Source organism: Pseudorca crassidens, chromosome 8, assembly GCF_039906515.1.
Source record: "Pseudorca crassidens isolate mPseCra1 chromosome 8, mPseCra1.hap1, whole genome shotgun sequence".
Taxonomy (NCBI): domain Eukaryota; kingdom Metazoa; phylum Chordata; class Mammalia; order Artiodactyla; family Delphinidae; genus Pseudorca; species Pseudorca crassidens.
Window position 1 is genome coordinate 4,363,327 of NC_090303.1, and position 24,163 is coordinate 4,387,489.

At 51.8% G+C, this 24,163-nt stretch overlaps 1 protein-coding gene across 3 annotated transcripts in view; it reads right to left on the reverse strand.

Annotated features, from left to right (window-relative positions):
• GRB10 (growth factor receptor bound protein 10) overlaps nt 1-22,655 on the reverse strand; it is a 201,202-nt gene extending 178,547 nt beyond the window's left edge. Inside the window, exon 1 of one of the 3 annotated variants that reach the window (XM_067745662.1) lies at nt 22,530-22,655. The gene's annotated coding sequence lies outside the window, so the exon portion shown is untranslated. Of the gene's footprint in view, nt 1-21,665; nt 21,821-21,892; nt 22,104-22,529 lie in introns of those variants that run through there. The other 2 variants (XM_067745661.1, XM_067745664.1) reach the window with 2 other exon arrangements.
• Nucleotides 22,656-24,163: the final 1,508 nt, after the last annotated feature.

Consider the following 24,163-nt stretch of genomic DNA (forward strand, 5'->3'; position numbering starts at 1 on the left):
CAAGACCCTGGAACAATAATGTGGGAAGAGAAACAGCTTGCGGCACGCGTGCCCGATCGTTGCCTTTATCAATGCTGCAAAAACAGCACTCACGGGCTGAGACACCTTCGAAATGAACCTGCTCTCAGGTATCCAGCAGGGGACCCTCAGCTGTTGATGATCCCCACGGGGACCAGCCCTGAACAAGCGCTAACTTCTTTAGGAATTCCAGCCATTCACACATCACTGACCAAAGATCAGGTCCCCCCTCCCGCCTGGGAAAGTTTGCCCCTCGGAACAGAGGCAAAGGAAAGGGAAAAGGGGGAGCTTATTCACCAGTGAGACGGCGACTGGGGGCCTGGCGTCCCAAGCACATCACTCTGAAGCCCACCTCTGCATTCAGCTGAGTGCACCTCAGAATGTTTACTGTTCCTCACGTGGACAGAGTCTGAGGGGCGAGGCTGCCTCTCCCACCGCAAAGCTAATTCAGACTTCAGTTCCGGCATCAAAATTCACACTTTGCATCTCATTCTCCTTCTCCCGGCAATGTGAACTATGAAAACAGTCACAACAGACTAACTTCAAATGGTCTCCTATAAAGATTACTAAATCTTCTTAGAATTCTATTGTCTGCCACGGCTGTGATGCCCAATGCTCAGAAAAGGTCAGCCATCAGTCCACACAGGGGGCTTCACGGGAGGAAAGACAGTATCAAGACTCAAGAAAGAATCTTTCATTGTGACCAAAACCACTTGCGTTAGCGACTGGAACAGGCTTCTGTGCAAATATAGATCCCATGTTCCTCCCGGCCCTTGCCCTTCACGCTTCCCAAGCTCACCGGGTGTCGACACCCCAAGGATGTGCTCTGAGGCTCTCACACGTTACCTGGATGCTAAAGGAATAAATGAGTATCTGGTCTCATCCCAGTTCCTGGGGCACAGCCCCTAAAACTCCGGAGAGCTCCACAGTGGTGTCTTCTGTACGCTGATGAGGTGACAGGCAGCTGGGGGCCCCTAAACAGCTGCAGGATCGGATCGGGGCTGGCCACCAAAAGGCGGGGGCATAGTTAGAGGGTTGGAACTTGCAGCCTCATCCTATGGCCTCCAGTGGGGGAGAGGGGCTGGAGACTGAGTTCATCTCAGTCTCTATGAATTCAATTAATTCAACGGCCAGTGAGTTAATCAATTGTCCCTGCCGACTGGAACCTCCACAAAAACCCCTCAGGGACAGGGTTCAGGGAGATTCCCAGCTGGTGAACACTCTGGGGGGCTGGGAGGGGTGCACCCCACCCCCATACCTCACCTCATGCATTGCTCCCGTTTGTCTGTTCCCGAGCTGTGTCCCTTACAATCCCTCGGGGTAGTTTCAAGTCCTTTAACCTCTGAAATCCGATTCTCCCTCCAGGCAGACGGTGTCAGAGCTGAGCCGAGTTGTAGGACACCCAACTGTTGCCCGGACAGTCGGAGAACTGATGTCGGGAGGACAAAACCTGACATTTGGTGTCAGAAGTGTTGTGAGTAAAAACAGCTCAACCCAACAGAGGAAAAACGGGCCCCGTGGCCAAGACTGCCCGGCCCCCCACCCTGCAGGCGCTCAGGCCCTGGCCTGCGGCTCCCACCCTCACCCCGCGGGTTCTGAGGTCTCCAAGCAGCACACTGGGGCCCTTCGTGCCCCCCAGGCTGCGGGCATCCCGGGCCTTCCGATGCCCCAGCAGGAAGAAGGCAGAAGGAGGAGAACGCCGGTCCCTATGCTTCATCACAGCTCGCGCTTTCCGCATCCGATAAAAAGCGCCCCCTCCCTCTGCCTTCCTGGTCTCCGCTGGTGACATTTCCTTGGCTCCAAGGTGCTCCTGGAGGCACCTGAGACTCTTTAGACTCCCCGCCTGTAACCGTGACCTAGGACAGGGCAGCCCACACCGGGTGACACGCGGGCAGGACGCGCTCAGCAAACGCAGCTGGACCTGACATCGGAACCGCCCGCACTTCGCAGCCTGGACGGTCGTGCACAGCTCCCTGCCACCCCGTGGAGGCTGACACCGGCACCCACTTCCCAGACCCATCTGAGCAGCGCAGGTCACCTCAGCTGACACGTGGCTCCTGGCACCATCATTTCCACTTGGCTTCCATACTTCATTTAACCCCCCAAAGAGCCTGAGAATGCCAGGAGACTGAAGACCCAGGCTCCCCTTTATGTGGCCTCAATAACTCTGGACCTGGAGGCTTCAGGCCTCTCTGAGCTACAGGTGACACAACAGAAACAAGCAACCAATCAAAGGGACTGCTGGTGCCCCTGCCGGGCACTCCTCCAGCTTCCCCAGGGGGCGGGGACCCCAGCATCTTGAGCCCCTGTTCCAAAACCTCCTGCAAGACCCCAAGATGTGACCCGTCCCTTCCCTCTTGGTCCCTCCCGACTGCATCCCAGAGCTTCCTGGAGGCCACATGACACGTGACTGATGCAGAGCTGAGCCCAGGACCCCCTGCCAGACGGGAAAGGGATTTACAACATGTAAGATGCTGTCAGTCTCATTAAACTTCTGTTGTTTCGAAAAATATAGTTATTTTTCCTTAAAAGATGTTGCTTAGGTTTACATATAGTGAGTTTATTATTCTTTTTACAGAACAGTATTTTTTAAATTTCTGTCTTCATTTCTAAAACGATAAATAGCAATACACAGGGCCACGTGAACAGAAGCTCTTCGAGGTCTTCTGCCACCTGTAAGAGCGTCAAGCGTTCCTGAAAGCAGCCACGGCGCCCAGGCCAGGCCCTGCCCACAGGGGGACAGCCCCAGCCCCAAAGCTGAGGCCCCCAGCTCTCCTGTCTCTCCTGGGACAAGACCCACAGAGACTTCTTCCTCCCTTCGCATTTTCTTCAAAATGAGACTGAACCCCAGACGTGGCCCTGTAAAGAGTCGCCAGCCAGAGCCCACGTGGAGGGCACTCTCCTCCAGGTGCACAGGGGGACCCGGCTCATCCCCTCTGGCTGTGGCTGGTCCCTTGCTGATTCTGGCAAGATGCAAGGCTCTGAGTCACTCAGCACCTTCTTCCCTCCCCCCTCGCCGCTCCCCCCGCCAAATAAGCCACCAAATGGGCTGCAGCAGAGGGAAATGTCACACGTCCAGTATTTCCAGTTTTCAAGCAGAGTTCTAGAACAGCCGCAGGCCGGGCAGGCCCCCCCCCTCCCCTGGGGAGCCGAGTGCAGACCCAGAGTGCAGGGCAGCTCCGAAGGCAACAGCGACAATACACCCTTGCCCCCAACAGCGCTGATCCAGGGGGCGCTTCCTTCCCCCGACCAGGGAGCCCACGGCCCTGGGACCACGGTGTCTCCCCGCTCCGGGCTCCCGCGGGAGGATTACCAATCCCGGGGCTGCACCTCGCTTAAGAAGGGGAAAGAGGATCTATTGCTGACCTGAGGACATGAGATTGACTCTTCTAAATAGGGCAAGAGCCTCCGTAATACCTGTTATCTCCAGCCTCAGGAGTCCTACCCTGCACAGACCCAAGAGGACCAGTGCCTGCGTGCACGTCCTCACCTCGGGAAGGCCCCACGTGACCCTGCCAGGCTTTAAGAAGTCCAGCGAGGACTTCCCTGGTGGCGCAGTGGTTGACAGTCCACCTGCCGATGCAGAGGACACGGGTTTGTGCCCCGGTCCGGGAAGATCCCACATGCCGCGGAGCAGCTGGGCCCGTGAGCCGTGGCCGCTGAGCCTGCGCGTCCGGAGCCTGTGCCGCAAAAAAAAAAAAAAAAAAAAAAGAAGTCCAGTGAACTCAAATGGCATCTGTGTGCCCTGAAAGGCGGCAGTAACGTACCGGAGCCTAAGTGAGATTGCCTCGGGGGATGGAGATCCATGCAGGAGGCCTCCTTCACCCTGGCAATCACCCCCAACGATCGCCAGTGTTGTGAGAAATAAAGAAAGGACAGAACTGTGAGCGTAGTGGGTCAAGAGGGGTTCCAGCCTCCATAAGGCCTCAAAACCCAACGCCTTTGCTGCAACACGCAAAGCTACAAGGTGGCCACCTGGCCTGGAAACAAAGGTGAAATGATGTTACATCACAATACAGGGCAAAACGCACCCCTGCCTCTAGATTTAATAGCTCCTAGACCATCCTGAACCCAAGAGTCCCAGGACTGTCAAGAACACAGAATCTTTCCTGAAAAATTCCCCCAGGGAAAGGGAAATGGATGAAGACCTGCTGTGTGTCAGGCACCGTGCAATGAATTTACTTACATTTTCCTTTAATGTTTACACGTGCTGAGAGCAAAGAATACACATCTTGGACAAGGTCCTTCCTCTCACTGTTAATGCAAGTCTGTGTGCCCGACACACAGTGAGGCCAAACAACTGAAACGTCGGAGTCTGGAGCAGAGGAAGCTTTACTGCAGGGCCATGCAAGGAGGTGTGGTGGCTCACGCCCTGAAAAGCCTCGAGAAGAGTTTCGGCCAAGCAAGGGGGCGGGTCGTAGGGTATGTGATCAGCCTGCGCATAATTCTGATTGGCTGATGGTGAGGCTACAGGACGGTGTTATGGGAGTTCACCTTATCAGTCCTTAGGCTCCAGGAGACCGGGGGCTATGGGCTCGTGGTCATCAAGCAGTTCTTCCATTTGGTGGGGATAGTTTTCACATCTGCAAAACTCAGGAAATGTGCATCAAATACTATTATCTAGGTAATTCAGAGAGGAGCTAAAGCAGAGGATATGGGGAAGGCCTGTCCCGGGAAGGCCCCATGGGGTCCTGCTAGGTTACACGGCCACACACATCCTTATGCATTCGTTGGTGGAAACACACCACCTCCTCCTTCCGTGGTGGCATCCAAGGATACAGAGAATGATGGAGTTGGCGTCCAAAGACCTGAGAGGGCAATTCTAACTCTCCCACTAATGCCCACTTGACGCTGAACAAGGCATCTGACTGTAAGGGCTCCCATTTCCCCATCTGCAGAAGGAAGACTCTCTCTCTCTTGCAGCGTTGTCCAGAAGAACACATGCAACCCTGTAAACTCAGAGCTACGCAGAAGGAATCCACCCCCACCCAGTCCAGTTCTTGTTCTGTTCCTTCCCGAACAGCAGCACGGGATCTCGTCCCAGCAGTTCTGGAGTTCTGCAGACACCTCTCCATCACCCCAGCCCAGCGGCAGGGGGAGAGCAAGGGCCCCATAAAAACCAACTCAAGTTTGGGTGCTTTGTAAAACGTTCTCCTAAATGTAATTTACTCTGTGACTGTTCACACCTTAGCAGTCTTTCTTAAAACATAAGGATCATTCTAAGACGAAAGGATTCTAGAGAAATAAAGGACAGAAAGCTAGAAGAGATGCACAAACCAAAAAATAGAAAAATGGCAGATGTTCTTCCTTATCAGTAATTACTTTAAATGTAAATAGATTAAACCCTCCAGTCAAAAGGCAGATGTTGACAGAATGGAGAAAGAAAAAAAAAAAAAACCCACATAATCCAACCATATGCTGAGACTCACTTTAGATCTAAAGACACAATCAGGTTGAAAGTAAAAAGATGGGAAAAGATACTGCATGTTAATATTAAAAAAGAGAGAGAGAGAGAGAAACCTGGGGTCACTATACCGACATCAGACAAAACATACTGTAAGTCAAAACTATTACAGAAGACAAAGAAGGACATGATGTATTGAGAAAAGAGCCTCAAAATATATGAAGTAAACACTGACACAACTGAAGGGAGAGACAGACTGATGGACGATACTACTAGGTGGAGACTGTGACACTCCACTCTCAGTAATGGAGGGAACAACCAGACAGAACGTCAGTAAGAAACAGAGAACCTGAAAAACTGCAAACCAACTGAACATCACAGATGCACACGGAACACTCCCCCGGACCACAGGAGAATACACATTTTTCCGAAGCATGCGTGGAACCTCCTCAAGGATGTGTTCAGCCACAGAAGAAGCTTTTCGTATATGAAAACCCACATCCAACACCATAACTCAGTGGTGAAAGAGTGCAAGTTTTCTTCTAAGATCAGGAACAAGACAAGGATGTCCACATTCAACACTTCTATTTAACATAGTGTTAGAGGTTCTAGCTACAGCAGGCAAGAAAAAGAAATAAAAGGTATCCAAAATGGAAAGGAAGAACTAAAATTATTTGTTTGCAGATGACATAATCTTATATGTCGAAAACCTTAAAAATTACACATACTCACAAGAAAGTATTAGAGTTAATAAATGTATCAGAGTTACAGAATAGAAAATCAACATGCAAAAATCAGTTGTGTTTCTATGTCCCAACAACGAGCAATCTGAAAAGGAAATTAAGAAAACAATTTCATTTACAATAGCATCAAGAATAATCAAATAATTAAGAGTAAATTTAAACCAAGAGGCAAAACACTTGTGCACTGAAAAACTATAAAACATTTGTATATGAATATAAAGAAGACATAAATAAGAAGAGACATCTCTAAATCATGGACTGGAAAACTTAATATCAAATATCAAATGTTAAAACAATCTACACACTCAATGCAATCCCTACCAAAATCCCGCTGGCATTTTTACAGAGATAGAAAAAGCCATCCTAAAATTTATACGGGTTCTCAAGGGACCCTGAATAGCCAAGACAATCTTGAAAAGGAAGAACAAAGTTGGAAAACTCACATTTCCTGATTTCAGAACTTACTACAAAGTAATCAAGACAGTGTAGTATTGGCATGAGAACAAACATAGACTAATGGAATAGAACAGAGAGCCCAGAAATAAACCCTCACACATATGGTGGGTAAATTTTCAACAAGATGCCAAAACCATTCAATGGGGAAAGGACAGTATTTTCAACAAATGATTCTGGGGAAACTGGATATCCACATGCAAGAAAATGAAGTGAACCCTTACATTACCCATAAACAAAAACTAACTCAAAATGGATCAAAGACCTAAACATAAGAGCTAAAACTAGAACTCTTAGAACACAGAGGGGAATAGCTTCGTGACACTGGATTTAGAAATGACTTCATGGATACGACACCAAAAGTAAAGGACACAACAGGAAGAACACTCTCTGACAGAAATCCAGCAAGATCTTTTTTGATCCCTCTCCTAGAGTAATGGAAATAAAAACAAAAATAAACAAATGGGACCTCATTAAATTTAAAAGCTTTTGCACAGCAAAGGAAACCATAAACAAAATGAAAAGGCAACCCACCGAATGGGAGAAAATATTTGCCAACGAATCAACCAACAAGGGATTAATCTCCATAGCATACAAGCAGCTCATGCAGCTCAATATCAAAGAAACAAACAACCCAGTCAAAAAAATGGGCAGAAGATCTAGATAGACATTTCTCCAAAGACGACATACAGATGGCTAAAAAGCACATGAAGAGATGATTGTCACTAATTATTAGAGAAATGCAAATCAAAGCTACAATGAGGGACTTCCCTGGTGGCACAGTGGTTAAGAATCCGCCTGCCAATGCAGGGGACACGGGTTCGTGCCCCAGTCTGGGGAGATCCCACATGCCGTGGAGCAGCTAAGCCCATGCTCCAGAACTACTGAACCTGCTCTCTAGAGCCAGTGGGCCACAACTACTGAAGCCTGCATGCCACAACTACTGAAGCCCGTGTGCCTAGAACCCATGCTCCGCAACAAGAGAAGCCACCGCAATGAGAAGCACACGCACCGCAACGAACAGTAGCCCCCGCTCGCAGCAACTAGAGAAAGCCCACGCGCAGCAATGAAGACCCAACACAGCCAAAAATAATAAAAAAATAAATGAATTAAAAAATAAAAAAACTACAATGAGGTATCACCTCACACCGGTCAGAATGGCCATCATCAAAAAATCTACAAACAAATGCTGGAGAGGGTGTGGAGAAAAGGGAACCCTCCTACACTGTTGGTGGGAATGTAAACTGGTACAGCCACTATGGAGAACTGTATGGAGGTTCCTTAAAAAACTAAAAATAGAGGTACCCTATGATCCCACTCCTGGGCATATATCCAGAGAAAATCATAATTCAAAAAGATACGTGTACTCCAACATTCACTGCAGCACTATTTACAATAGCCAGGACATGGAAGCAACCTAAATGTCCATCAGCAGATGAATGGATAAAGAAGATGTGGCACATATATATAATGGAATATTACTCAGCCATAAAAAAGAATGAAATAATGCCATTTGCAGTGACATGGACGGACCTAAAGATTGTCATACTGAGTGAAGTCAGTCAGACAAAGATAAATATCTTATGTCATCGCTTATATGTGGAATCTAAAAAAATGGTACAAATGAACCTATCTACAAAACAGAAACAGAGTGACAGATGTAGAAAACAAATGTATAGTTACCAAGGGGGGAGGAGGGAGGAATAAATTGGGAGGTTGGAACTGACATACACACACATATATAAAATAGATAACTAATAAGAAGCTACTGTGTAGCACAGGGAACTCTACTCAATACTCTGTAATGACCTATCTGAGAACAGAGTCTAAAAGAGTGGATATATGTATACGTATAAATGATTCACTTTGCTGTACAGCAGAAACTAACACAACACTGTAAATCAACTATACTCCAAAAATAATTAATTAAAAAAATAGATAAATTGAACTTCATCAAAATTACAAACTTTTGTGTACTATAAGACAAGAGAGTGAAAAGATAACCCACAGAAAGGGACAAAATAGTTACAAGTCATATATCTGATAGGGGATTAATATCCAGGATAGATGGAGAGTGCCAACAACTGAAGAAGAAAATCTAGACCACAGTGAGATACCACTTCATACCTATTAGGACAGCTATTATAAGGAAGGAAGGAAGGAAAGAAGGATGGAAGGGAGGGAGGGAGGGAGGGAGGGAGGAAGGAAGGAAAAAGACAAAGAAAAATTGGACATTACCAAGTATTAGTGTAGATTTGGGAGAAATTGAAACACTTGTGCACAGCTGATGGGAATGCAGTATGGTGCAGCCCCTGCGGAAAAGAGTCTGCCTTGTGGCACGTGTTAACCTTCAAGAAACACTAAGTTGTTCAACATCACCACAATGCTTGATAAAAGACGACAAAGGAGCGAAGTCCAAAGCCCCCCCCGGGGTCCTTCAATGCACGTGTTGACCAACGAGGAGGCAAGAACACAAAAATTCTCAAGGGCTCGTTATCGAAGGAAGGATGTTGGTGGCAGAATTCTTCAAAAGGTAGAAGAAGAGGTGACACTGCAGAGTGGAGCCTGACCCAGAGGACACAGGCTCACAGATGCAAGTAAGACCAAAGCTGCTGTAAGGCCACCTCCCCTAATGGGAAAGACCACCTGGCCCCAGGATCCAGTAGAGGGCAAAGCTCAGGCTGACAGAAGACGGACAGGGAGTCTCCTAGGGACACAGAACTTGTCTCTCTCCACAACCTGAGGTCACCCGGGGTTTTCACCCGATGCTGAGACGTAAAGGTGCTGAGCAGGGCCTCAAGAGCAGTAAGGCCACAATGGGGCCACAAACCCTACATTCCTAAAATGAAAGCAGGCAGGGCTTCTAGACCATGCGAAAGGCTGCAAACCTTTCTCAAAGTTCTCTCTCATCATAAACAAAAGAGAAACCACTGAATAAAACCCACGGCAACCCAAGTGAATGTCAAAGCAGGACTCTGTGCCCACATTCATAAATGGAATAAAGTATGGGCGCACTTACAAATGCCACGTATAAGTGGAATACTACTCAGCCATAAAAAAGGACACAGTGGCATTTGCAGCAACATGGATGGACTTGGAGGGTATTACGCTAAGTGAAATGAATCAGACAGAGAAAGACAAATACCGTTTGATATCACTTATCTGTGGAATCTAACAAATACAACAAACTAGTGAATATAACAAGAGAAGAAGACTCACAGATACAGAGAACAAACTAGTGGCTACCTGTGGGGGAAAGAGGGGCAATACAGGGGTGGGGAGAGGGGGAGTTACAACCTACTGGGTGTAAGATAGGCTTAAGGATGTATTGTACAGCATGGGGAACATAGCCAATACTTTGTAATAATTGTAAATGGAGTGTAACCTTTATAAATTATATTAATTTTTTTTAAATTAATCTTAAAAAGGGCACAAAATAAATAAAACAGAATGCCACATATAACAACGTAGGGCTAATCACTAAAAATTCTCAGACTAAAGTAATAGCATCAGTGATAACAGCTCTTACAAGGAAGGTGAAGTGTCCTTTTCAGAGAATTTCTAGAGAAAAAGAACCTGAAGATAAAGGGAGAGGAAATGCATCGACTTTAGTACACAAAACGAGGCCCTGACCAGCAGCAGGTGTGTGGCCTGGGAACTGGACAGAGATGTGGGCGGCCAGGCCCCACCCATCTCACTGAACTGGAATCTGCATTTAACAGCATCCCTAGGAGATTCATGGGTATACCGAAGTTTAAGAAGTCCTGTTTTCAGACACTGTTCATATTTAACCTGTGTCCACACTGAAATTTGCCAGTGCCCTCCAGGAAAATAAGTGAAACGCACATCACTTTTCTTTTTAATTGAGGTATACTTGATTTACCATATTTTATTAGTTTCAGGTGTACAACACAGTGATCAACATTTTTATAGATTATTCTTCACTTATACTTACTATAAAATATTGGCTATATTCCCTGCGCTGTACAATATATCCTTGAAGTTTATTGATATCACTTCTTTATTGCTGGGTGAACGCACACCATCCCTCTGCTGCGGTTCCCCTTCCTCCAAAGGAGGCCCCGCTTTCAGGCTAAGTGGGGCGGGCCCAGACGAAGGAGGCAGACAGGCTCCTCCAGTATCTGTCCAAGGACGGATGCAGCAGGTCCTCAGCCACCTGGAGCAGTCTTCAAAACCCTTCCCCGACTTGGGCACGGACTCTCCACTGGGTCTTCCATGGCCACAGGGGCCAAATGTGATTTACAAACAGACCAAGAGCCAAGGTGCCACCAGCACCGCACTCAGAAGCCAGCTCCCAGACGCAGCCAGGGAAATTCCATTCAGGAATTCCTCGAACCCCCAGTGAAAATGAACAGATAGTGGAAGGCCGTTAATTCTATCGAGTGCGTTTTTCAGCAGCGAGTACACATCCTGAGCAACCCTCCAGGGAAGCACCGTGGTCCCTGCTTCACCCTGACGCCCGCTGCACCCCACAAGGAGACCGTACCTCAGCGTACAGTACCCCAAATTTTAAGTAAGTGTTCTTCTGTGGGTCTTCGCCACCCGATGCTCCGGAGAGGAGAGCAAATTCCCCACGAGCCACCTGCATCTCCACCCAACACACAGAGCTCGTGGGTCCCGGCTAAAGAGGGGTCATGACCTGCTTCCACGGCACACAGGGACAGCCCCGCAGATGCCACTGAAGGCCCAGGAGCAGAGACATGCACCAGAGTCCAGGCAGTGGCCTGGTCCCTGGGGGGCCACTTCTAACTGCACCTGAAGCTCAGCACCTTGGGGCATCATCAAAACCCCTGATCGGTCGCCGGTGGCCTTTCATCCTTACAGAGACCAAAGAGCGAAGGCGCCCACTTCCTGCTCACTCACTGGGAGGGAGACCTCTGGCAGTACAGACAGCAGGACAATAGCTACCTGTGCGCTGTGCCTCCAGTGAGACCTCTATCAACACCCTGGCAGGGACTCCTGCCACCAACCGACAAGTGGCAGCTGATCAAAGGGACAATCCACGTGTTAACAGGTGATCGGATTGTTTTCTGAAGTGGGCGGGCAAGGAAGTCCCACCTGCGTTTGGGGCAATTAGTTTGACCCCATCAAGACGGTGAGATCTCCCCGACATCTGCCTCACTTGACCTTAATGGTCCAAGAGGTGTCCCCCAATGAGAGCGTAGGCTCACGAGCAAAGACGCAACATGACCACATGTGTTTATCCGAGGCTTTGAGGCCAGATTACACATGCCATCGAGGTTAAAGGAAGTCAAGCCAGGCATGGACATATATACACTACCGAATGTAGAATAGATCGCTAGTGGGAAGCAGCCACATAGCACAGGGAGATCAGCTCGGTGCTTTGTGACCACCTAGACGGGTGGGATAGGGAGGGGGGGAGGGAGACGCAAGAGGGAGGGGACATGGGGATATATGTATATATATAGCTGACTCACTTTGTTATAAAGCAGAAACTAACACACGATTGTAAAGCAATTATACTTCAATAAAGATGTTAAAAAAAAAAAAGTCCAGCCAGGTCTTGGCATTCCATTTTCAGCAGAGAAAAAAGTCCCGTTCTCCCAGAAGCCCCATCTGTTCGTTTCCCCAGCTGGTTCCCACACCCACTGCCCTCCACTCGGCTAAGAGATAGTGGACGCGCTTATCTGGGTGCAGTTACTACTTGTTACACATTAAACAATGAAGATTACAAATGGTTACATAACACCGTCCCCTGGCTAACGTCCACAGAGGCCGTGGGATCCTGGATTCCGGGGGCGGCACGGCCTGAGACTGGTCCAGGAGTCGCGCTTCCGAGAACGCGCGCCCCTCGGAGACCCTCCACCACCAAAAGGCGCAGCGAGGACGGTGCGCCGCTGACCGCCAGGGCCTGTGCAGGTGACCCCGGGCTGGCCCCTCCCGGCCGGGGCGTGGACCAGCACAGAGCCCACCGTGGGCTGGACTCCGGCGCATCCTGGTGCCAGCCCGCTACAGGTTGTGCCAGAGCCGCCGCACGGGGTCGCTGCACTCCCGCAGCCAGGGCTCGGGTACTAAGGAGTAGGGCGCAGTGCGCAGGGCAGGAGCGCGACCAGGGTCCGCGCGGCTCCACCCCAGTCAGGAGCCTTCAGAATAGAAAAACGGATCCTGGGGTCCCGAGCACCCCTAGACACAGCCTAATGTGCTCTAACGCGGAGAAGGGTGGAAGACAACCCCGCAAGAGTGGGTACCACCCTGCCTCCCAAACGTGCCCGATAGGACTCACCGCATCACGTGCACACAGGACCCTGCGGCGGAACCCCGGCCCCCCCGTCCTAGGACCACACTCCTCCACTTCAAGGGGACGGCACTTTTAAGGAAGGGGCAGCGCACAGCCTGGTCGAGGCTCACTACAGAAATCCCAGCACCAAACTCCATGTGACAAGGTCATGCCCCAAGGCCCCGCATGCCCTGGATCCCCGGTTCTCAAGGCAATCCCAAAGAACCCCTTCCTCCCTCCGTTATCCCATCCACAACCCCCCGGGCTACCTGCACCCTGATGGACAAGGACACACTGGCCACTGTCAGACGCCAAAATCCTCCTGACCCACCCGTGAAACCATGCAGAGCCCCAGGTGGGGGGAATCTCAGACCCAACATCAGACAGACATGTGACTGGGCACCTCCACTCGCTCCCCTCACCTGGGGGAGGGGGGTCGTGTGCCCACCAAGGCCAGCCAGTTCGGGTTTTCCAGGGTCAGAATCCTCTCACAGCCCTCCCAGCAAGGAAGGGAAGGAAGGGAAAGGCTATTTCTTGAAGCCACAAGTGCAAAGCTACTGGATGTCATGCAGAAAGCGGGGCTCCCTTTAAAACAATACAAAGGAAATAACAGTACTGCATGTGGAGCAGGCACTGTGCTAGTCACTTTAAATTCATCACACATAGACAACTATATATACACAAATGTGAACACAACCCTGAAACAAACGAAGGAAAAAAGAAGGCTTGGAGTAAGTGACTTGCACAAGGCGACCGAGCTAGTAAGGATACCACAGTCCTCCCTCCTGAAGTGCATGGCGGGAAGGGCTGGGATGGCACTTAGAACAGTAAACTTGGATGCTGAACCACGTTCACAGGTACGGGGACTGGGGAGCGGGGAGCTGGCGGGGGGGGGGGGGCAGGGGCATCGAGGTGCTGTGTTCAGACGCACAGAGAAGCCACCAATGTGCAGCTCCCAGGACAAAGTGGCCAGAGGAGGGGCTCCACGGTGAGCAGGGCCACGTTATTTTAATATTTTAAAGTCAATCAAATGAAAGCCGTGGAGGCCAGTTCTGAGAGCAGCTGAGAGCAGGGCATCCAACCCTAAGGGCAAGGCCACAAGCCCGGCCTGGCCTCTCCGGGAGGTGGAGATGCTGCAGAGGGAACCGAGCCACGGGATGCAACCCTGAGAATCCAGAGGAAATCACAGTGCTCAGAGCTCAGAGATTAACTCTCCTACGGTCCCAGAGCCAGTCACTGGCAGGGGAGACCCAGCTCTCCTTCGGAATCCACACCTGAGGCCTGTCTGCTGCTCCTCGAGGTGGTGGCTTAGGTGTGCCGGCCTCCCCCACCCCGCTGTTCTCAACCTGGACGTGCGCTCCTCGGCCTGGTCACACGCACCCTGAAGCCTCTGGGCTGGGAACAGAGGGCCTCCAAAGGGAGTCTTTTAAAAGGCATAAAGGCTGGATGGCGTGTGCTGAACGCCAGGCCAGAAGAGGAGATGGGGCCCCACACAGCACAAGGCCCAAGTGTCAGGAGCAAAGAAGCAAGAGCGTTCAGAAAGTCCAGGGCTCGGCTGGACCCCTCGGCGCCCCGCTCGCACCACCAGCAGGTGGGTTTCTCTCCTGAAGCAGCGACAGGGCTGTGGCCTCCGGTACCACACTGAGCACAGGTGGTCAGTGCTACTGACTCTGATGGGACGGCTGACGGCTCCAGGGCTCCCAGACCCACATCACGGGGATGAAAAGAGGCTTCTTCAGACAGTCTGGCCCCTTCCGAGGAGAAAAGACACAAGACTGGAGCACCGGGGGCTCCCCACACAACGGGGCAACCAGACAGCCATACCCCGAGGCCCACCATCAGCCTCCCAGGGACGCCTTTGAACGTGGACGGCACAGCAGGGCCCCCAACATCTAAGCAAAGCCTAATGGGTCAGACACCACCCCATCAGCCTCGCCTGTCTGTGTCTCTGTCTGGCCACTGCTGGGGCGACCACCGGGGCTCAGGCGCGACAAGTCCCAAGGCCTGGGACGGCCTGCCCACGTGGCCTGCACCCAGCACCTGCAGGCTCGCGCCCAGGGCTCCATGGAGGGAATGGGCACCGACTGGAAGCTCTTCCCCTCCCCCCTGCCGCCCCCAGGATCGTCTGGGGAATCACAATATGGACCACGGGCTCCCTCAATTGCCCAGGCAGCCGCCTGGGGACCAGCCCCAGGGCCCCCCCTTCCCTCACCGCTGCCTCCCTAGCCCTGCACGTCCAAATAAAACATAAAACACACCCACAAGGCAAGAACACCCACAAGTTCTTGCCTGCCATAGGCTCTGCTTTCTGGGTACGCCAGACCCAAACCTGCAGGAAAATAAATAATGCAAAAATTGGAGAGAAGAAACTATGTAAGAAAAAAAAAAAGGTAACTAATATATCCAGAAAGAGATTTAAAAAAATAATGCATCTATGAAATCAGAATATTGCACCATTAAAAGAAGAATAATTATTCAGGGTAACGATGCTGTGCTGTAGGCTCACTGACTGTACCAGACGTCCCACTGTGGTGGAGGATGTTGACAGTGGAGAGGCTTGAGGACAGGGGGGTAAATCTCTCCATTTTCTGCTCAGTTTTGCAGTGGATCTAAAACTGCTCCAAAAAATAAAGTCTAGGGCTTCCCTGGTGGCGCAGTGGTTGAGAGTCCGCCTGCCGACGCAGGGGACGCGGGTTCATGCCCCGGTCCGGGAAGATCCCACGTGCCGCGGAGCGGCTGGGCCCGTGAGCCATGGCCGCTGAGCCTGCGCGTCCGGAGCCTGTGCTCCGCAACGGGGGAGGCCACAACAGTGAGAGGCCCGCGTACCACAATAAATAAATAAATAAATAAATAAATAAAGTCTACATACAAATACTAATCAAAAAAGAAATAAAGAGGTCCTTAGAAATTAAAAATGAAAACAGAAATTTAAAATCCAGTAAAAAGGTTAAAAAGTCTAGATGATATACTCCACAACCTAGAAGAACTCAACAGATTCAAATAGGAGACAAGAGGTAATTAGAGAACCAGTCCGGTCAGCTAAAACCCATATAAAAGCCACTGTAGACAAAAAGAAGAGGAAGATGGGAAAAAAAGAAATGAAAGAATTAATTCAAAACCAGGTCCCAGCGCCAAGGATCTGAGTTTCCAGCTTGAAGGGGCTCTTGATGTACCCTGCACGATAGACGCAGACACCCAACCAGGCACATCTACAAGGGATTTCTGAATAAAGGCACAAAGAGAAAATCCTACAAGCTTCCAGACATGAAAAAAAAAGGAAAAAGAAAAAACACTGAAGAGTGAAGAGTACAGTAAGGACATTTTCAGACACGCAAAAGGACTCCAAAAATGTGCATTCACCTCTTTTTCTGGAAGCTATTACGGAATGGTCTCCATCAAATCGTGGGAAGAAACCAGGAAAGAGGAATCATGAGAGCCAAGAAGAGAACAAAGGGCCTGCTCAGGATGATGGGGAAGGAAGAGGCCGGGATAAAGCTGAGCAGGGAGCCTGGAGGGCAGCCAGGCACCTGGGGACGAAAGGCACACAAGAGGCTGCTTCCCAAAGACACAACTGGCTGGATACCTACGGTGTCTGCGAGAATATTTGCACACCTGTGTCAGCCTGGAGTGGAGGTGGGGGTCAAGAGTGATAAGTACCTAAACTACTAAGCAAATGCAAATACAACTCCAGAAAAAAGCAAGGCATCCTGCAAGACAGAGAAAGTGATCACAGCACACTACCTGGCTCCACCAGCAGTGTTTAGGGCTGTTGCCATGGCGTCAGCACTGCCTGCCGGTCCAGCCAATCTCACCATAGAGACAATGGGAGACAGGAAGTATAGGTCAGGATGATCAGACAGAGGTCGGCCTCCTCAACTTCTAAGCAGGGAAGTCAAAGAATCCTACGGGAAGCCGGGATCTGGGAGGGTGGAGAGGCAGCAAGGAAGGTAGCAAGGAACTACAATACATTATACAGACATCTGCTTAGAAACATGGAGGTGAATACAGAAAAGGTCGGCTGATAAGCCTGGTTACTTCTGGGGCATTGACTCTTTAAACTATGTACATTTATCACTGATTAAAAAAACTAAATTTCCAAAGTCTGCCCTGGGTGTTGAGGGATTAGAAAGCCAGTGACCCTTCAAATGGACAGAACTTGCTTGGGAAGGCCAGAAAAGCAGAAGACGGGGCCCCACCTGGGGAGAGCAGGACACGACAGAGGCTGGCTGTGTCCACCGTGGCCCTGCAGGCCCCGCGGTGGCGAGAAGGGCCAGGACATGCCTGCAGTTAAGGAATGGCCCAACTAGGGAACAAGAAGCTGTCCTGCCTTACCCTTCCTCCACTAGGGAGACGCCATGAAGGTCTCATGCACTCCTTTATCTAGAAACACCCTGGAGCAGTCTCCAGGAGATCTACACAGTTATTCAGAGGAGCATAGCGGCATTCCAGAAAAAGCAACTTGGGTAGCACAGTCACAGACCGTGCCGGTCCATCCAGGACATCACCCAGCTCAACCTCCCAGCCCACGGGAGGACTCCTAAGCAGTGTCCTGCATCTAGTGCAGGCATCACCCTTAGGCCAGGGGAGACCTCCCACGTGCATGATGCTACCGTACAAACTCCTGAATTTAAACGTCCCTCAGTTCATAGTAGCTTTTTGGTCACGATGAGTTTCTTGGAGCAGGGAACCCTAAGATTACTATCAGATATGGGGCATAATAAAAGTCTTTAGATTAAAGGATGTTTGCAACTCATAAAAGGTTGGAAGAAGACACTCCCAGGGATGAAAGTTTCCAAAACAATAAGGAAACCAAAGGCCCAGCTGGCTGGAAAAGTGAGTACTCAGAGTCTCTCTCCTCTGAGAAGCATCTCAAGTGTGACCCAGGCTAGCTGAAGGCCCCTCCCTGTTGGCGCCCACCTGACAGGAGTCTTTAGGGTTCTCTCTTGCAGAGTGAGACACCAGAGAGCTCACAGACAGGGCCGGACAGGAGGCCACCGGGCAGTTCCAGGGGCAGCACAAGGACAATGGAGGGTCCCAGCTGCCCACCTTGATTTCAGTTGTGGTGACAGTAACACAGTGAAGAAGGACAAAACACAGCAACCTCTTTCCGTGCCAAGTGCTTTGTGAGCCCACATTACTAGGCGAGATTGCAGCTGCTGGGGCCCGGGCCCATTGACCTGGCCCGAAAACCCAGCCGGACCTCAGGGAGAGGTAAGGCCGCCCAGCACACAGCCCTCGGACAGGGTGCAGGAGCTGCTCCCTGGGGCAAAGCCAGCCCGTCAGGACCGGCAGTCCACGTGCACTTCAGTCCCAGCTGGGCTAAGCGTCTCTGCAGACTCCAGACCCCGGGGTCCTGAAGACAGACGCCGTGTGTCCCCACGTGCCTGCACCTAGCGGTCTGCATGCAGACGCCCAGCACCACAGCCAGTCTGAGCCCATGCCTGCACCTAGCGGTCTCCATGCAGACTCCCGGCGCCGCAGCCTGTCTGAGCCCGTGCCTGCACCTAGCGGTCTGCATGCAGACGCCCGGCGCCACAGCCGGTCTGAGCCCGTGCATCTCAGCCGCTGCCCACCTCTCGCTCCTGGTCACAAAGAACCAGTTTTTGACGCCTGCTCTTCCCCGTGGTCTGGTTCAAGTGGTCTGCGGCCAGGCGAGGTCTCCATCCCACCTGTCCGCCTCTGCTCATAGCATCCTACCTGTGGGCGGTTCAAACTGTCGGCTACTCAGCGGCCAGGAGAGGCTTCTCGCTCCCAGTGACTGGCGCTCAAAGCCAGTTTCAGTCAGTGCCACAAGGTTTTGTACAGCTAACGGGTGCAGAGACAAAAATACAAAAAAAGCAGAGTCTCCCTTCCGATTACTAGAGAGACCTTGCACATCCATAGGAAACAGCATAACCAAGCCAACGGGCTGCTCTGAGACAGGCTCAGTGTCACAGAAGCAGCGTCTCTGAGCCCTCCCACGTGCCACATGCCAAGGTACACACGATCCCAAAGGCACCCCACCCTCCCTACAGGGCAGCACCCCTGTGACTCTCATTTTACCAATAAGCTTAGTTAACCCGCTCACGCAGCTAGTAAATGGAAGAACCAGGTGTCCACCCGGGCAAAGCAAAAGGGAACAAGATGTCTTTTTTTTTTTTTTAAAAGACAATCAGCTTCAAGAATGTTTTCAGGCACTGCAATTTGTGACCATCAGATCAGTCTTCTAATCTCTCCCCCAATCCACATGTAAATTCAACGGTGGAGAAACAGGACCAATGTCCTAGTTTTCCCCGTGGCATCCAGTCATTACCCACCAACTTCATCCCATGCATTCCGGACAGGGATTCTCAAGCGAGACTACGACTTAAGGGGCAGAGAAGCTCTCTCCACCTCAACACCCATCCCTTTCACAGATGGACAAAGGAGCACTTGGGCAAGCAAGGCTTCTCTCATTCTCAAGCCCACCTCTCCCACTGCACGAGCAGAAAGGGATAGCTTTTTGGCGTTGGTATATCCCCAAAGCGGAAAGTCACAAGCACTCACGTCTACCTCTGGGAGGATTTCTGATAACCCTGGGACATGGCTTTGCTTGTTGCCAGCTCAAAAAACAGTCAGACCATGCCTTACATTATTAAAGAAAAGCCAGCAGCCTGGCGATTTTAAGCTTCACCTGCTTTCATCTCCTGACACTTAACAAGATCCACGGTCACCAGGAGCACGGACACTGGACGGAGACGGTGGGGGGACAGCCAGCTCCCCAGAAATGTGCCATAAAACACTAACACAAAGTAAACGCCAGCCAGCGCCTGGATGGGTGTGATCAGTTACAGACACTGAAGTTAGCACACAGGCCTTGTAGGAGGTTCCCAGATCCCCAAAGCACCAGTTTGACAAGCCTTGCCAACCAAGTCGCTTGATTGCCCTGACGTCTTCCATAATCTCCCATACATCCACAGTTAAGCAAAAAGTAAAGACAGGTGAAATACATTCTCAACCGGCAGGAAAAGTGTTAGTTAAATTCTGAACATATGACTGATTACTTAAAAGAAAGGCATAGCAAATGTTTTCTCCTTATGGGCCCACACGATTCCACCTTGGTTTAACGACCTGAGAAACAGACACAGGGATCACACCCCGAGCTGCAAACGGACACGCTTCTCCCTATGAAGCAGGACAGAATTCCCTGCGGTCAGTCTCACAGTTCTGAGAGGCAGGCCAGCCAACCACTGTGCACGGTTCTCTTCCCCTGTGGTTAAGAGTTGGACAGAACTCCAAGGAAATAAGTTTCTTAAATTATGTCGCCTTGAAAGCATTAGGTTTTATCAAATATACCAACCTAGAATTTCTAAAGCTGTCAGATGAAGGTGAAGGCATGGCAGGTAATCTTTGTTCGAGCAGGAGTCTGGTTTCTACACGTTGTAACGTCTTAGACCAGCCTCATCATCTAAATCAAAAGTTCATGGAATAGCTCTTAGAGTCTGGCTTTGCTCCTCTCTCCCATTTGAGGGTCAGCGGCCACAGAGATGGTCACTGTAACTGGGCCAGGGCTGCCCCAGGTTCCGATCCTGGCAGCCACCACCCTACAAGCCCTGGACGAGTAGCTGGCATGAACATGCCCATGCCCAGCTCCGCGTTCCTGGACCACAATGAATGGCATTTTGCCCGGTCCAATGCTGCCCCCAAAGCAGTGCCGACCGTGGGCAATACGCAATACATGACTTCAGCGGGACACAGCTTTTATTAAAACATGATTTTAATTACAATAAACATAACTACTGTTTCAGACTCATTAGTTCATGGGTATCAAAGTTTCCTACCAAAATAAATGTGGATTTAAGCACAAAAAGTGAGTGGACAAAAGAAGGCATTGATGATAGCCTGGTGATACGGCAAAAATCTGGAAGGCTGGGAGCCCCGGGAATGGTAACAGAGCCTCCTGGGTTCTCCGGGTGTGTGACCGGCACGGGGACGGGCCGTTTCTCTTTTAGAGGCAGATGCACCTGTACAGAAGGATGAACCTAAGAGCTTAAAAAAAAAAAAAAAAAACCCAAAGCTTAGGCTCTGGTGATAACTCGGGCACTTGCTGGCCCCGTGACCCTGGGCATGCCAACTAATCTCATGAGCCTCAGTTTCCATGCCTGTAAAATGGGTAGCAGGAGGCTGTAGAGGATTAAAAGCAGTTAGGGTCTGAACGCGTCTCACAAAACGCGAAATGCTACAGAAGTATCCCTCGTTACAGTTCTCAATTACGCAAGCAGCTTGCTGGGTGTGTGACTCTCTCTGTCCTCAAATTCTCTTCCTGTAATCCTGGGGTTGGCCTGTGTGGTCCTTCTCTTTCAAGGGTCCTCAGTAAAACTCAAATATTATATGCAGTAATCCTAGAGTTCTGATTTTTAACCGAAAAACGCAGTCATCTACCATCACTCCTGGAAACACTTCGGTTTCAGAGCTTTTTCCCTAATAAAATACTACCGTAAAAGACACCACCATCGCCAGAAGTCAGCATTTCTTTTGCTACAGAAACCTAGATCCTATCCATTTTTCCTCCTGGAAAGAACGAAGGGAACTCTAGGTCAACTCTTGTGAAAACCGTCCAGCTTGGTGCTGTAAACCCCAGTCAACGCCTGTTGCCGTGCTAACAACATGTGTTCCTAGTAAAACTCAGCGAAACGTTAGAGAGAGCACCATTTCTGAAACTCGGGGGCTCCAAACGGCTGAATCAGCATTTTCAGAAACAAAGTGTCCTGGGCCTGGCCTCGCAAACAGCAGCAAAGAGAAAGTTGTGCAATAACGCGTGTTTACTCACGAGCGCTACTTGTTTGGGTCTTTTCTTCGCATCTCTTGAATGAAGCTGGGGACAACGTTTGCAAGAAAGCAGCCGAAAAGGTCCGGGCCCGAGCCAAGTCACCTGTGGCTCGCCTACGTGACCCACCGCCTCGTCAGTGCAAACGACAGAAAGTTGGCGTTTCTTCCAACCCCAAGACAAGACGAACACAATAAAAAGTGGAGAATACCCTCATTTCCATAACGCACATGCTCGAGGGCCGTCGCCAGGCAGGCGTGGGGAGAGGAGATCGCAGAGGCCGAGAGTTGCATCAGAAACTGCCTTCTGTGAACGGCACGGCTCTTATCACATTTCCCCGGCTGGCGGGCCGCTAACCCGCGCGCCCTCGACTTGGGGTTAGGCCCTGGCAGCGGGGTCACCGGCAGAACCAGAGGGAAAGATCCCAGGCCCGGGCGCGCTCCGGCTCGGGAGGGTCCGGCCCCACCGCCCAGGCGCGGGTGCACCGGGGGCTGCAGGGGCGCGCGGCGCCCACTCTCCGGGCGGCCCGGGAGCGCGGCCCTGACCGCCCGGCGACGCGGCCCCCAGCCCCGCCCCAGCCCCGGTCCGGCCCGCGAGACGCCGGCGTCGGACAGGAAGGCTCCAGCGGGCGTCGCCCGGGCTCCCCGGCTCCCAGGGGTCGCAGACGCCGCGCGCCGCGCCCGGTCCCCGCCCTCGCGCGCCGCAGACCCCGGCCCGAGGCGACGCCCTTCCGCCCGCCGCGCCCCCGCGGCGCCCGGCGTCCCCGGCCCGGGCGGCCCGCGCGCAGACAATGACGCCGGGACTGCCGCCCTCCCGCCGGCCGGCCACAAAGTAACTTGGCGCCGCGCTCGCCGCCCAACTCCGTACCTGCCGCGGCGCCGCTCCCGGCCGCCTCCGCCTGGCCGCCCGCGACCCTCGGCGCGGCCGGGGCGGCGCGGGTCCCGCGGGGCGAGGGCGGCGCGCAGGGCGGTCCCGGCCCCCGCGCGCCGCCGCCCGGGGACCGCGCGCAAACTTTGGGCTCCGCGCGGGGCTCCGCGGCCTCCGAGCGCCCAGCCCGCCGCGGCGCGCCGCTCGCGTCCCTCCCTGCCTCCTCCCGGCCTCCCCACCCCCTCGATGGGCTTTAAACCCGCCCGGCCCCGCCCGCCGCCGCCGCCGCCGCTGCCTCAGCCTCCGCCTCCGCCGCCTCCGCCTCCTCCCCCGGTCGCTTTTCCTGCTCCTCCTCCCGCCGCCGCCGCCGCCGCCCGGACCGCTCGGGGGCGCCAGCGCGGGCGGGGCCGCGGCCTGGACGCAGGGCGGGGCGCGGGGGGCGCGGGGCCGGAGCTCCCGGAGGCCGCTGCTGCTGCCGAGGGCCGGCGCGGGGAGCTGGGGACCCGCAGCCGGGCGGGGGCGCCGGGACGCCTCGTCCCGCCCCCGGGACCCCGGACGCGGGACCCCGACCACCCAGGCTGGGGCGTCCGCGAAACACACATCGGACCTGTCCTGGAAGGCAATTTGCAAGCGAATTCTTTGAAACTCAAGAAGGAACTGTGCGGCCTCGATCCTACGTCCCGGGCGTAGCGAGAGGACAGGACGGAGGAGAGGTGGCTGCACGGGCTGTGCCGTGGGCTGCGGTCCCTCCCGGGACCGGGAAACCTGGGGTCGAGTGTCCGCTCGCCGCCAGCCGGGTCTGGAGCCTAGACTCTCTCATAGCCACGGTTTCCCTATCTGAGTGCCAGCACCAGAGCGCGGGTGGAGTGGGAGGCCCTGCATATTTTCTTAATGCCACGGGGCCTCAAAGTCCTTATCTTTGAAATGGGCTAATAAGCCCGCCTCCGGAGTGATGTCCTGGGGGTTAAATGAGGTGTTACTTGCAACATAAAACAACTGGTAAGAAGGAACCCCTGAATTAGTGGAAACCATTGTCATTAATATGATTATTAATCTCTACTGAATCAAAATTATAATACAAATAGGATGATAATAATTATGTCTTTCTGGGGTTTGATGTTATAAAAGCAGCCGCAGTAACGGCTTACCTTTACTGAGCATGCGTTTTGTGCCCAACTTTCACTAATCCTCTTATTTAACCCTCTGAACTTGTTACTAGGAGATGCCCACTGCACAGACTAGGAAACCAAATCTCCCAGAGGTTAGATAACTTGCCGCTGGTCAAGTAACTGGTAAGTGCAGAATAAGGATTCTGCCAAAACCCTTTAGGGCACTTTTTATAGCTCTTGTTTTTCCCACCTTTGGCCTGATTTATCCATGAAAGTTCATCCTTTCTTGTAACTGAAATAAGCCTCCAGAAAATATCTCCCCATTGGTCCAAGTTCAGAAAACCCCAAGGATGAAAATCTAGAGGGAATAATGGGAAGGAGCTTAGTTTCTGGAAGAACCAAACTGAGCACAAAGACTCCTGTTGTAGACAAAGGATCCAGAGCAAATTAAAGAAGAGTAAGAAAGAGCTGAGCCACTTCTCGGAAGTTGTATGAGCTTTGACTCTTACAGCTTTGCCAAAGGCT